The 10,005-nt window shown below is 45.7% G+C and overlaps 1 protein-coding gene across 3 annotated transcripts in view; it reads right to left on the reverse strand.

Annotated features, from left to right (window-relative positions):
• The window catches only part of RNF41 (ring finger protein 41), a 28,344-nt gene extending 18,385 nt beyond the window's left edge, over nucleotides 1–9,959 (reverse strand). The window contains exons 1-2 of one of the 3 annotated variants that reach the window (XM_047786910.1): nucleotides 9,761–9,959; nucleotides 6,785–6,969 (exon numbers count right to left, since the gene is read on the reverse strand). The gene's annotated coding sequence lies outside the window, so the exon portion shown is untranslated. Of the gene's footprint in view, nucleotides 1–6,784; nucleotides 6,970–9,183; nucleotides 9,343–9,760 lie in introns of those variants that run through there. The other 2 variants (XM_047786911.1, XM_047786912.1) reach the window with 2 other exon arrangements.
• Between the last annotated feature and the right edge of the window lie 46 nt (nucleotides 9,960–10,005).

Consider the following 10,005-nt stretch of genomic DNA (forward strand, 5'->3'; position numbering starts at 1 on the left):
ACACAAGGGTATGAAACACTATACTAGGCTGTTTATCTAAGCATTGTTTATAGTAACAAAAAAAACCATCAGAAATAATACAAATATCCAATGGAATGCCTTGTACCCATATATGGGATACAATGTAGCATTAATGACTCAGATATATTTTTTAATTAGTATTTATTTATTTAGATTATTTAAACATATTCATTGCTATATGGTAAGTAAAATAACCATATACTATAGTACCATTTCATTGTCTTTTTCTCTTCTAGGCCCACACCTGTGGCATATGGAAGTTCCAAGGCTAGGGGTCAAATTGGGGATACAGCTGCTGGCCTATACCACAGCCACCAGCAACATCGGATCCTTAACCCACTGCGTGAGGCCAGGGATCAAACCCAAATTCCCATGGACACTAGTCAGGTTCTTAACCCACCGAGCCACAACAGGAATTCCTACAGTACCTGTTTGTTTGTTTCTTTGCTTGCTTTTTGTCTTTGGGGGCCACACCTTCGGTATATGGAAGTTCCCAGGCTAGGGGTCCAATCAGAGCTACAGCTGCTGGCGTACACCACAGCCACAGCAACACAGGATCTGAGCCGCATCTGGGACCTACACCACAGCTCAAGACAATGCTGGATCATTAACCCACTGAGCAAGGCCAGGGATGGAACCAGCAACCTCATGTTCCTAGTCAGATTCGTTTCTGCTGTGCCACGATAGGAACTCTTTTTATAATAACAAAAAAACACAGCATGTGTAAGTTCCCAGGCCAGAGAATGAACCACATCACTTCATTAACCAGAATCACAGCAGTAAAAACACCTGCTCCTTGACCCACTGAGTCACAAGGGAACTCCAGACAGTGCCTTTTTTTTAAAAGAGTTTATGCGTGTACACACATCTTGGAGAACGTCTAGAAAGATATATATAGAGAAACTGTCTCTAAGTGTAGACTTTCAGTATTTTTATTTTTTCTTCATACTTGTTTTAAAATTGAAGTACAGCTGCTAGACAATAACATATAAGTTACAAGTGTACAATACAGGGATTCACGATTTTTTTTAGTGGCTGCACCTGTGGGATATGGAAGTTCCCAGGCCAGGGACTGAATCCAAGCCATAGCTGAGGCAACACTAGATCCTTTTACCCACAGCACTTCACCAGCGACTGAACTCATGCCTCCACAGTGACCAGAGCTGCTGCGGTCAGATTCTTAACCCACTGCGCCATATCAGGAACTCCGTGATTCACATTTTTTAAAGGTTATACTCCATTTATAGTTATTATAAACTATTGGCTAGTGTCCATGCTGTTAGTACTTTTAATTTCACTCACAGCTTTGCTTTATTAGTTTTTCTTTTTTACAATGATCATGTTTGACTTATACAATTAAATATTAAGTCACTACTTATTGAGTATTTCTATAAGCAAGGTACTATTCTAAGCATTTATTGTATATTAACTCTAATTATTACACCTCTGTGAGTTACTCTGTGAGGTCAGGATGGTCATGACCTACAATTTTACAGATGAAAAATAGACGCACAAAGATTAAAAAGTTTGTCCAAAATCATACACTAACAGGCAGTGGAGCCAGAGTTCAACCCAGGTAGATGGGCCCCAGAGCCCAAGCCTTTTAACTGCTTTGTTGAACTGCCTCTTTAAAAAAAAAAATTTTTTTTATTTTTTGTCTTTTCTAGGGCCACACCCGAGGTATATGGAGGTTCCCAGTCTAATCAGAGCTGTAGCCGCTGGCCTATGCCAGAGCCACAGCAATGCCAGATCCGAGCTGCATCTGTGACCTACACCACAGCTCACGGCAGTGCCAGATCCTTAACCCCTAAGTGAAGCCAGGGATGGAACCCGCAACGTCATGGTTCCTAGTCGGATTCATTAACCACTGAGCCACGACAGGAACTCCAATTAATTAATTTATTTATTTTTATTTGTCTTTTTAGGAACATGCCTACAAATACGCAAGTTCCCAGGTAGGGGTCAAATCTTAGCTGCAGCTCCCCACCTACACCACAGCCACAACGCCAGATCAAAACCACTATACGATCTAGACCATAGCTCCCAGCAATGCCGGATCCTTAACCCACTGAACAAGGCCAGGAATTGAACCTGCATCCTCATGGATACTAGTCAGGTTCGTTACCACTGAGCCAGGACAGGAACTCCTGAACTGCCTCTTAAACTCAATAATGCTAGGAGTTCCTGTCGTGGTGCATCGGAAATGAATCCGACTAGGAACCATGAGGTTGCGGGTTCGATCCCTGGCCTCGATCAGTGGGGTAAGGATCAGACGTTGCCGTGAGTTGAGGTGTAAGTCACAGAGGTGGTTTGGATCTAGCGTTGCTGTGGCTCTGGCAGCTCTGATTTGACCCCTAGCCTGGGAATCTCCATATGTTGTGGGTTCGGCCCTAGAAAAAGACAAAAAAAACCTAAGAAATGCTAGTTGCAAAAATAGTATATACTGGAAATTGGTTTTCGTAGTGTACACATTTAAAAAATCTAGAGGCTGATATTATACTTTTGATCTAGGTTATATATTTCTACAAGATTAAAAAAAAATCAGTTATCCTGGAGTTCTCTTGTGGTGCAGTGGGTTAAGGATCCTGCATTGTCACGGTAGTGGCTTGGGTCGCTGCTTTGGCATGGGTTTGATCCCTGGGCTGGGAACATTTCCGCGGGCGCAGCAAAAAAAAAAACTCAGTTATCCCTAGTGGAAGGGGCAAAACTAAAAACATATTCTTTTCTCCTTGTTGCTATGAGGCAATGTAGAAAGTTGCTATGAAACACATAAAAGTTTGCATTGTGCTTCAATGCACTTTCATTTTTAAACAGTGTTAACAATGTAATCTTAGAGAGGAATATAAATTCTGAAAACTTATCATAATGGGGTCTCAGGGGATTCCACAGCTCCGAAAGGGCCAGGAGAGAACTGGCCTCAGTTGGTGCAGAGATGGCCAGAGGGTGTGGGAAGCCACCAGCTACGGCTGGGAGTTGCAAAGGTTTCCACCATAAAGTCAAGGTTAATAACAAAACTGCAGAGATGCTGGCATTGTTCTTTCTACATGGAAACCTTTGTTTTATCTGCTTGAGATGCTCCTTTATCCACCCTCCTATAAAACATCCTTTCAGAGGTGTGGCCTAAAGAATTAAGGGGAAATTCAGACTTCTGAGTAGGGTATTTCCTATTTGTCATCTGTGGGAAACAAACGTTGGAAGCCAGTTCCTTGCCCGTCTTGCCCTGCCCCTAGGCAGACAGTCACGATGAAGGGCGAGGCTCCTTGACTATCCCTTCTATCCTCTGGGACTCTCAATGCGCCTGTGGGGCTCTCACAGGGGCGGGTTATCATGCCACAGAGGATGCCTAACAAGAACTTAACTGCTCACTGCCACAGGGACAGAGGCTTAATAAGACTGAAACCACAGGGACCTCAAAAGTCTCAGCCAGTGACCACAGCCACGGGAGAGCACAGGTTCCTAGATCTTCTCCTTGAATTGTGGAATAGGAAAATGCTTGGAAGGTTTCACTCAAGTTGGAGAGCTGAACTAAAATAGCACTTGGAGGCCCCTTCAGGATTATAGGAGTTCTGCAAACTTCCCTGATTTGAATATCTTTTTTTTTTTTTTTTGTCTTTTTGCTATTTTTTTGGTCCACTCCCGTGGCATATGGAGGTTCCCAGGCTAGGGGTCGAATCGGAGCTGTAGCCACCGGCCTACGCCACAGCCACAGCAACACGGGATCCGAGCCGCATCTGCAACCTACACCACAGCTCACGGCAACACCGGATCGTTAACCCACTGAGCAGGGACAGGGATCGAACCCGCAACCTCATGGTTCCTAGTCGGATTCGCTAACCACTGCGCCACAACGGGAACTCCCCTGACTTGAATATCTTGAACCCAAGCTGAAAACTGCATTTCCAGCCTTCTGCAGGTCAGAACCAAACCAGGTAATCATGTTGCTATATTTCCTTCACTGTTACACTGGGGTATCTCTCTATATTCTTGGTCAACATAACTATAAAAATTCAAGAATTTGGGAGTTCCTGTTGGGGCTCAGCGGTTAATGAACCCAACTAATCCATGGGGACATGGGTTCCATCCCTGGCCTCGCTCAGTGGGTTAAGGATCTGGCGTTGCCATGAGCCATGGTGTAGGTCACAGAGGCTCAGATCCTACGTTGCTGTGGCTCTGGCGTAGGCCAGTGGCTACAGCTCTAATTGAACCCCTCGCCTGGGAACCTCCCATATGCCACAAAAAAAGACTAAATAAATAAATAAACAAAAATTCAAGAATTTTATTAGACCTCTCCCCATGTCCTTCCCCGACCCCATTTTTAGGGCCACACTTGTGACATATGGAAGTTCCTGGGCTAGGGGTCAAATCAGAGCTGCAGCTAACAGCTTACACCACAGCCATAGCAAACTTGGTATCCTTAACCCACTGATGGAGGCCAGGGATCAAACCTATATCCTCACAAACACTATGTCGGGTTCCTCACCCATTGAGCCACAACGGGAACTCTCTCAGGCCTTTTTTTTTTTTTGTCTTTTTTTTTAAGGGCCACACCTGCAGCACATGGAAGTTTCCAGGCTAGGGGTCAGATCAGAGCTGTAGCTGCCACCCTACACCACAGCCAGCGCAACACGGGATGTACACCATAGCTCACAGCAACATTAGCCCAATCCTTAACCCACTGAGCGAGGCCAGGGATCAAACCTGCGTCTTCATGGATACTAGTTTGGTTCTTTACAGCTGAGCCACGACGGGAACTCCTCCCATGCTCTTTTAACTTACTGTTGCAGTTGTTTTCCCTGATCTACCCCTAGAGAAAGCTAGGGATTCAAAACAGATTGTTCCTAATGAAGCCTGAATATTTATCCTCTCTTATTCATGGTTTCCTAAAGCCATGTACAGATGTGCAAACCATGCAAATTCACACACAAAACACAGAAAGAGAAACATTAGAGCAATCACTCCAACCCACTTTAGGGTAACTGACCATGCTGTTAATAATTCTTGGCAAAACTCTAAGAGTAAAAGCCAGGAATGTGTGCTGTAGGATCCCTTCTACTGATTCTCTCTCCTCCATGCCCTGAATACAACAGAGATGCAGAGGGCTGAGGATTCTCCAGCTCCATTTACTCCAAACCATCACATACACAGGAAAAGGGGCCCACAACCTGCCCCCATGTAATGAAACAGGTACCTCCTAGGAATTTCCACCTAGTGAAGAAAGAAGCTAGTGAAGGGTGTCTCACAGGTGTCCCTAAAGCATTTCATCTCATCTCCCTGTCTCCCAATAAATAAATACATCTGGGGAAAAAAAGAATCTAGAAACCGCAGGTGTGGCCCTAAAAAGCAAAAAAAATAAAAGAAATAAAAGAAAGTGGTCTTTTCATTTAAGTAGTAGAATTCTCACACTGAAGTCACTCTTCCTCTTAGAGACCTGAGCTCTTAGGAGCTCTTTTTCCCCACCTGTAAGATGGACACTGTCTCTAATGTTCCATTTAATTCCAGAATACTGTGATCCAAACTAGGTTTATTTACCACAAGGGATTTTTTAAGTTAAGCTTCTTCAGCACTTTTTAAATGGTTCAATTTTATTCTTTTCTTTTTTTTTTTTAAGGGCCGCATCCTCAGCATACAGAGGTTCCCAAGCTAGGGGTCAAATTGGAGCTGTAGCTGTCAGCCTACAACACAGCCACAGCAATGCCAGATCCAAGCCAAGTCTTTGATCTACACCACAGCTCACGGCAATGCCAGATCCTTAACCCACTGAGTGAGTCCAGGAATCAAACCTGCGTCCTCATGGATGCTGGTCAGATTCATTTCTGCTGAGCCACACTGGGAACTCCTAATTGGTTCGATTTTAAAAAGAATCCAGCAGAGCCTCCTTGCATCTCTCACAAGCATCCTACCTTAATAAATCTACTTCTTAGAGTTCCTGTCGTGGTGCAATGGAAACAAATCTGACTGGGAACCATGAGGTTGCAGGTTTGATCCCTGGCCTTGCTCAGTGGGTTGAAGATACGGCATTGCCGTGGGTGCAGCCCTAAAAAGCAAAAAAAAAAAAAGGCAAGAAAAAAAATTCTATTTCTTGCCTATTAAAAAAAAAAAAAGAATCCAGAGAGCACACAATTCTTCAAAAACTCATGTAACACAGAGCTGACATGAGCTGTAGTGTAGGTCAGAGAACGCACCTCAGATCTGATGTTGCTATGGCTGTGGTGTAGGCCAGCAGCTGTAGCTCTGATTAGACCCCTAGCCTGGGAACCTCCATATGCTGCACCTGCAGCCCTAAAAACAAAAATTACCCACCTCATCTAACACCTAAAGTGAGGCCTATCAGGTGTCAAGACCAGCAAGGACCTCCTACTTGGTCACCAGCACCAAGCACTATTTGTGTGGTGACCCCAAAACTCATATACTCATATAGTATTCACTCTATATACACAACCCCCTTGCCAGCAGAGACATGTAAAAGAAACAGAAAATACAATCCCTATCCTTAAACTAAGGTGTAGGCTTCAGTCCATGGAGGGAGTATACAGAACAGAAAATATATTAAAGGATAAAATTTACTAAGCCATTTAACACCAAGTAATAAAAGTTAATCGTTTATGTAAGACATAAATATACAAAGAAGAACATTCTGATGTGGGTTAATCACAGAAAGTTTTACACAGAAAAGTTTGAGAATCAGGTTCTTAAGAGCAGAAGGAACCCGGATGGGCAAAGAGGGCTGAAGCCCTGAATGGGATTCTGAATCAAGGCTCTTTACCTTCCAAGTGTTGGGGGGCAGGTTCCCTGTTCACAAGGCTCCAACCCCCTGATGCCTCCACTCAGTGCCACTCAGGAGACGCTCCCAGTAACCCATCTTGTTGGCTATTCTCCGACTGAGTCTTCCTTCCTAGTGACAAGCTCCATCGCCAAGGGGATGGATGTGATGTCACAATCAGGAGCGCTCTATTAATAGGAACAAGGAAGAAAAGGTGAGTCAGGGGAACTACCTGCACTTGGCAATGAGATGAGACAGACTTGGATCTGGGGGTCGGTTGAAGAGAAAGAGACAAGTCCATTAGGGACTAGAGGTTTCAGGGCTACCCTCTAAGGAGAGAGTTCATCAGCTAAGGAATCACACGCAGGGGCCAGATGTTTTAAACAAAGCTGAGAGGGGGCGAGAAAGAGACAAGAAGAAAGGGAAGGAAAAGGAGCTGTTTGAGATAGAAAACCATTCTTTTGTTCAGGGCACACAACTACAAGTCAAGTCAAGGAGTCCAAATCTTTGGCTATATAACGCACAGAGCCATGATGCTTTAATGTTTCCAAAGTGCTTTCCCATACATTATTTCATATAAAAAGAATTCTGTCCTACTCTCCACCTGGAAAACACTACTTCATAAGAAGATACTCAAGAATGTTGGCACAGGTGCCATTCTACTTTCTAAGTCAGGAAATACTCCTGAGAGGGATCAAGATTTAAAAAAAAAAAAAAATCAGGAAATTATTGCAGGGTAGACAACTGGGAAGACTGTAGGTAGCAGTATGATTAGGCTAACCAGACTCTCCTTACTAAAAGGATGAAACCAAGAAGAGAGAGACAAGGCTTCAGATGCAGGAGACTAGAAACTATTTACATTCCTTTCCTCACCTTTACATCTTTCAAGATGAAGGGCTAAATTAGGAAGGAACAGAATGATGATTTTTTTCCTTCAGCCACACCCAAGGCGTGCAGAAGCCTGGGATCGAACCTGTGCCAGAGCAGTGACAACACTGAATCCCTAACTGCTAGGTCACCAGGGAACTCCAGGATGACAATTTTTATGCATAAAACAGACCATTTCATCTTAAGTCTGGTATACATGCTCATCAGCCATAACATGTTAGTGTGGTGTTTTAAAACCAGTCAGAGGAATTCCTGTTGTGGCTCAGCAGAAACCAATCTGACTAGTAACCATGAGGACGCAGGTTCGATCTCTGGCCTTGCTCAGTGGTTTAAGGATCCAGCTTTGCAGTGAGCTGTGGTGTAGGTCGCAGACACAGCTCAGATACTGCAGGTCGAAGATGCAGCTTGGATCTCATGTGGCTGTGGCATAGGCTGGCTGCTGCAGCCCCAATTCTATCCCTAGCCTGAGGACGTCCATATGGGTGCGGACCTAAAAAAAATAAAATAAAATAAAATCTATCAGAGAGATAAAGGTGCAATGCCAGATTCATTTTTCTCTGCCCTGCAGTTGGGGGTAAGGGGGAAGCTGATATGCCTCTCCCCCTCCATAATACAGAGGACAGTATAATACTGCTTCCATTTTGACGAGAACCTATTTCCCAGCAGCCTGGCATATAGACCTGTACCTCGAGAAATGTCTCCAGGAACCTGTGCTGTTGTCTAGTCGTGACAAGGCCCAGACTCAGAAAGCAAACAGTTATCCACCCTGGGAAAACCAATCCTGGGAAAACCAATCCTATTCTACTGCTCCCCTGACCAGAACAAAACAGGATTTTTCAATTAAGAGGAGGACCAAGAGTCAGAAGACTTGGGTTCTGGTCCCAGCTCTGCCAGCTATACGACTTTTAACAAGCCATGTAACACTTCCGTAGTTTGCAATTTCTTCACTTCTCAAATAGGGAAAATGATATCTGCCTTACCTACCTTACATATTGTCAAATGACATAATAAATGTGAAAGGAAACTGAATACCACTTATCTCAGGTAAGATATCTGCAGTAATAGAATGCCAAGTAAATTCAGACGGCCCATGAGGCCCAGGAGGAAATGCCTGAAAGAAACTTTCTTCCCCAATACTGGGAACCCGCCACAGCCGAAAAGTCGGCTGGACACACAGGGCAGTAATATTACTGCAACACTCAGATTCCCTCCATGAGTCTTACCCCATTCCTAACTGGGAGAAAACTATCAGCCTGCAACACTATCAGCTTCTTGTTCTATTGTCAGACTAAAACCACCTGTATAGGAAGGGATTAGACTATCACTATCACAGCCCGGTCCCCAAGGACAGTGGCTCAGTGGTCTCATTAACAGCCACATTTGCTACCAGGTGGAATGAAGTTACTTTCTGAATGGGGAAGATGTCTGTCTGTCCCCATGCCAAACACCCTCACCCCTCTCAGCTTTCTGCTCCTTCTCCAGCCCCCTCCTCCTCACTCCTCAATTTCTCTTACGCTCTGGTTTGGAGAAGGCTTTCTGGTGCGTGAAACCCGCGAAGAGGGACTGGCTGCAAACTCAAGGCACGGATGTAAGGAATGTGAGATTCCCTCATGGAGGGGTGGGAGGGAGAGAGGGGAAAGGAATGGAGGAGGAAGACAAGGCTGCCAAAGACAAGGCATGGGAGAGGAGCCAAGCTATGGCGCTTCGAGGGCGGGGGTTCAGGTTCCACCGCCCCTGCCCAGGCTGTCCCCCAGATGGTTCCCTGCTTACCCTCCCGGCCCGTCAATCACTGTCCATTTAAATACCACGTTGTGCGCCCAAATCCCACCCCACCCCCGGTCCTCCAGCCGGCCTAGGCCCCCTCTCGTACTTCTTAAGGCTCCCCCACTCCAATGGACCTCCCCAACAAGGCACCCTCCAGCGCTCCTTTACCACCTCTGGACTCCTCCCTTCCTCCATTTTTCATCTTTACTCCCGTCCCTTCGCCTGACCTCCAAAATCTCGAACCCCGGTCCCAATCCCCCTGGGACATCGCCCCCTCCCCTCCCACGCCCTCCTTTAGGTGGGAGCCTGCGCAGGCGCCGTACGCACCGCCCTGGAAGCGGTCTGGACTCTCCGTGCCCCGACCCGTTGGAGTTGAGGCCGCAGCAGCCACGGGATAACCCTGGTGCCGGGTGCCAGCCTATCCTGGGAGGGGAAGGGGAAGGGGAAGGAGAAGGAGAGGGGAGAAGGTTCCGACCACTCGTCGCCTTGTGAGACTGAGCCTTGGCCCCGCCCACCGCTGCTACGCAACCTGGCGGAAACTCGTCACCAAGTCCCGCCCCTTTGTTTAACTC

This window comes from Phacochoerus africanus, chromosome 7 (assembly GCF_016906955.1).
Source record: "Phacochoerus africanus isolate WHEZ1 chromosome 7, ROS_Pafr_v1, whole genome shotgun sequence".
NCBI lineage: Eukaryota > Metazoa > Chordata > Mammalia > Artiodactyla > Suidae > Phacochoerus > Phacochoerus africanus.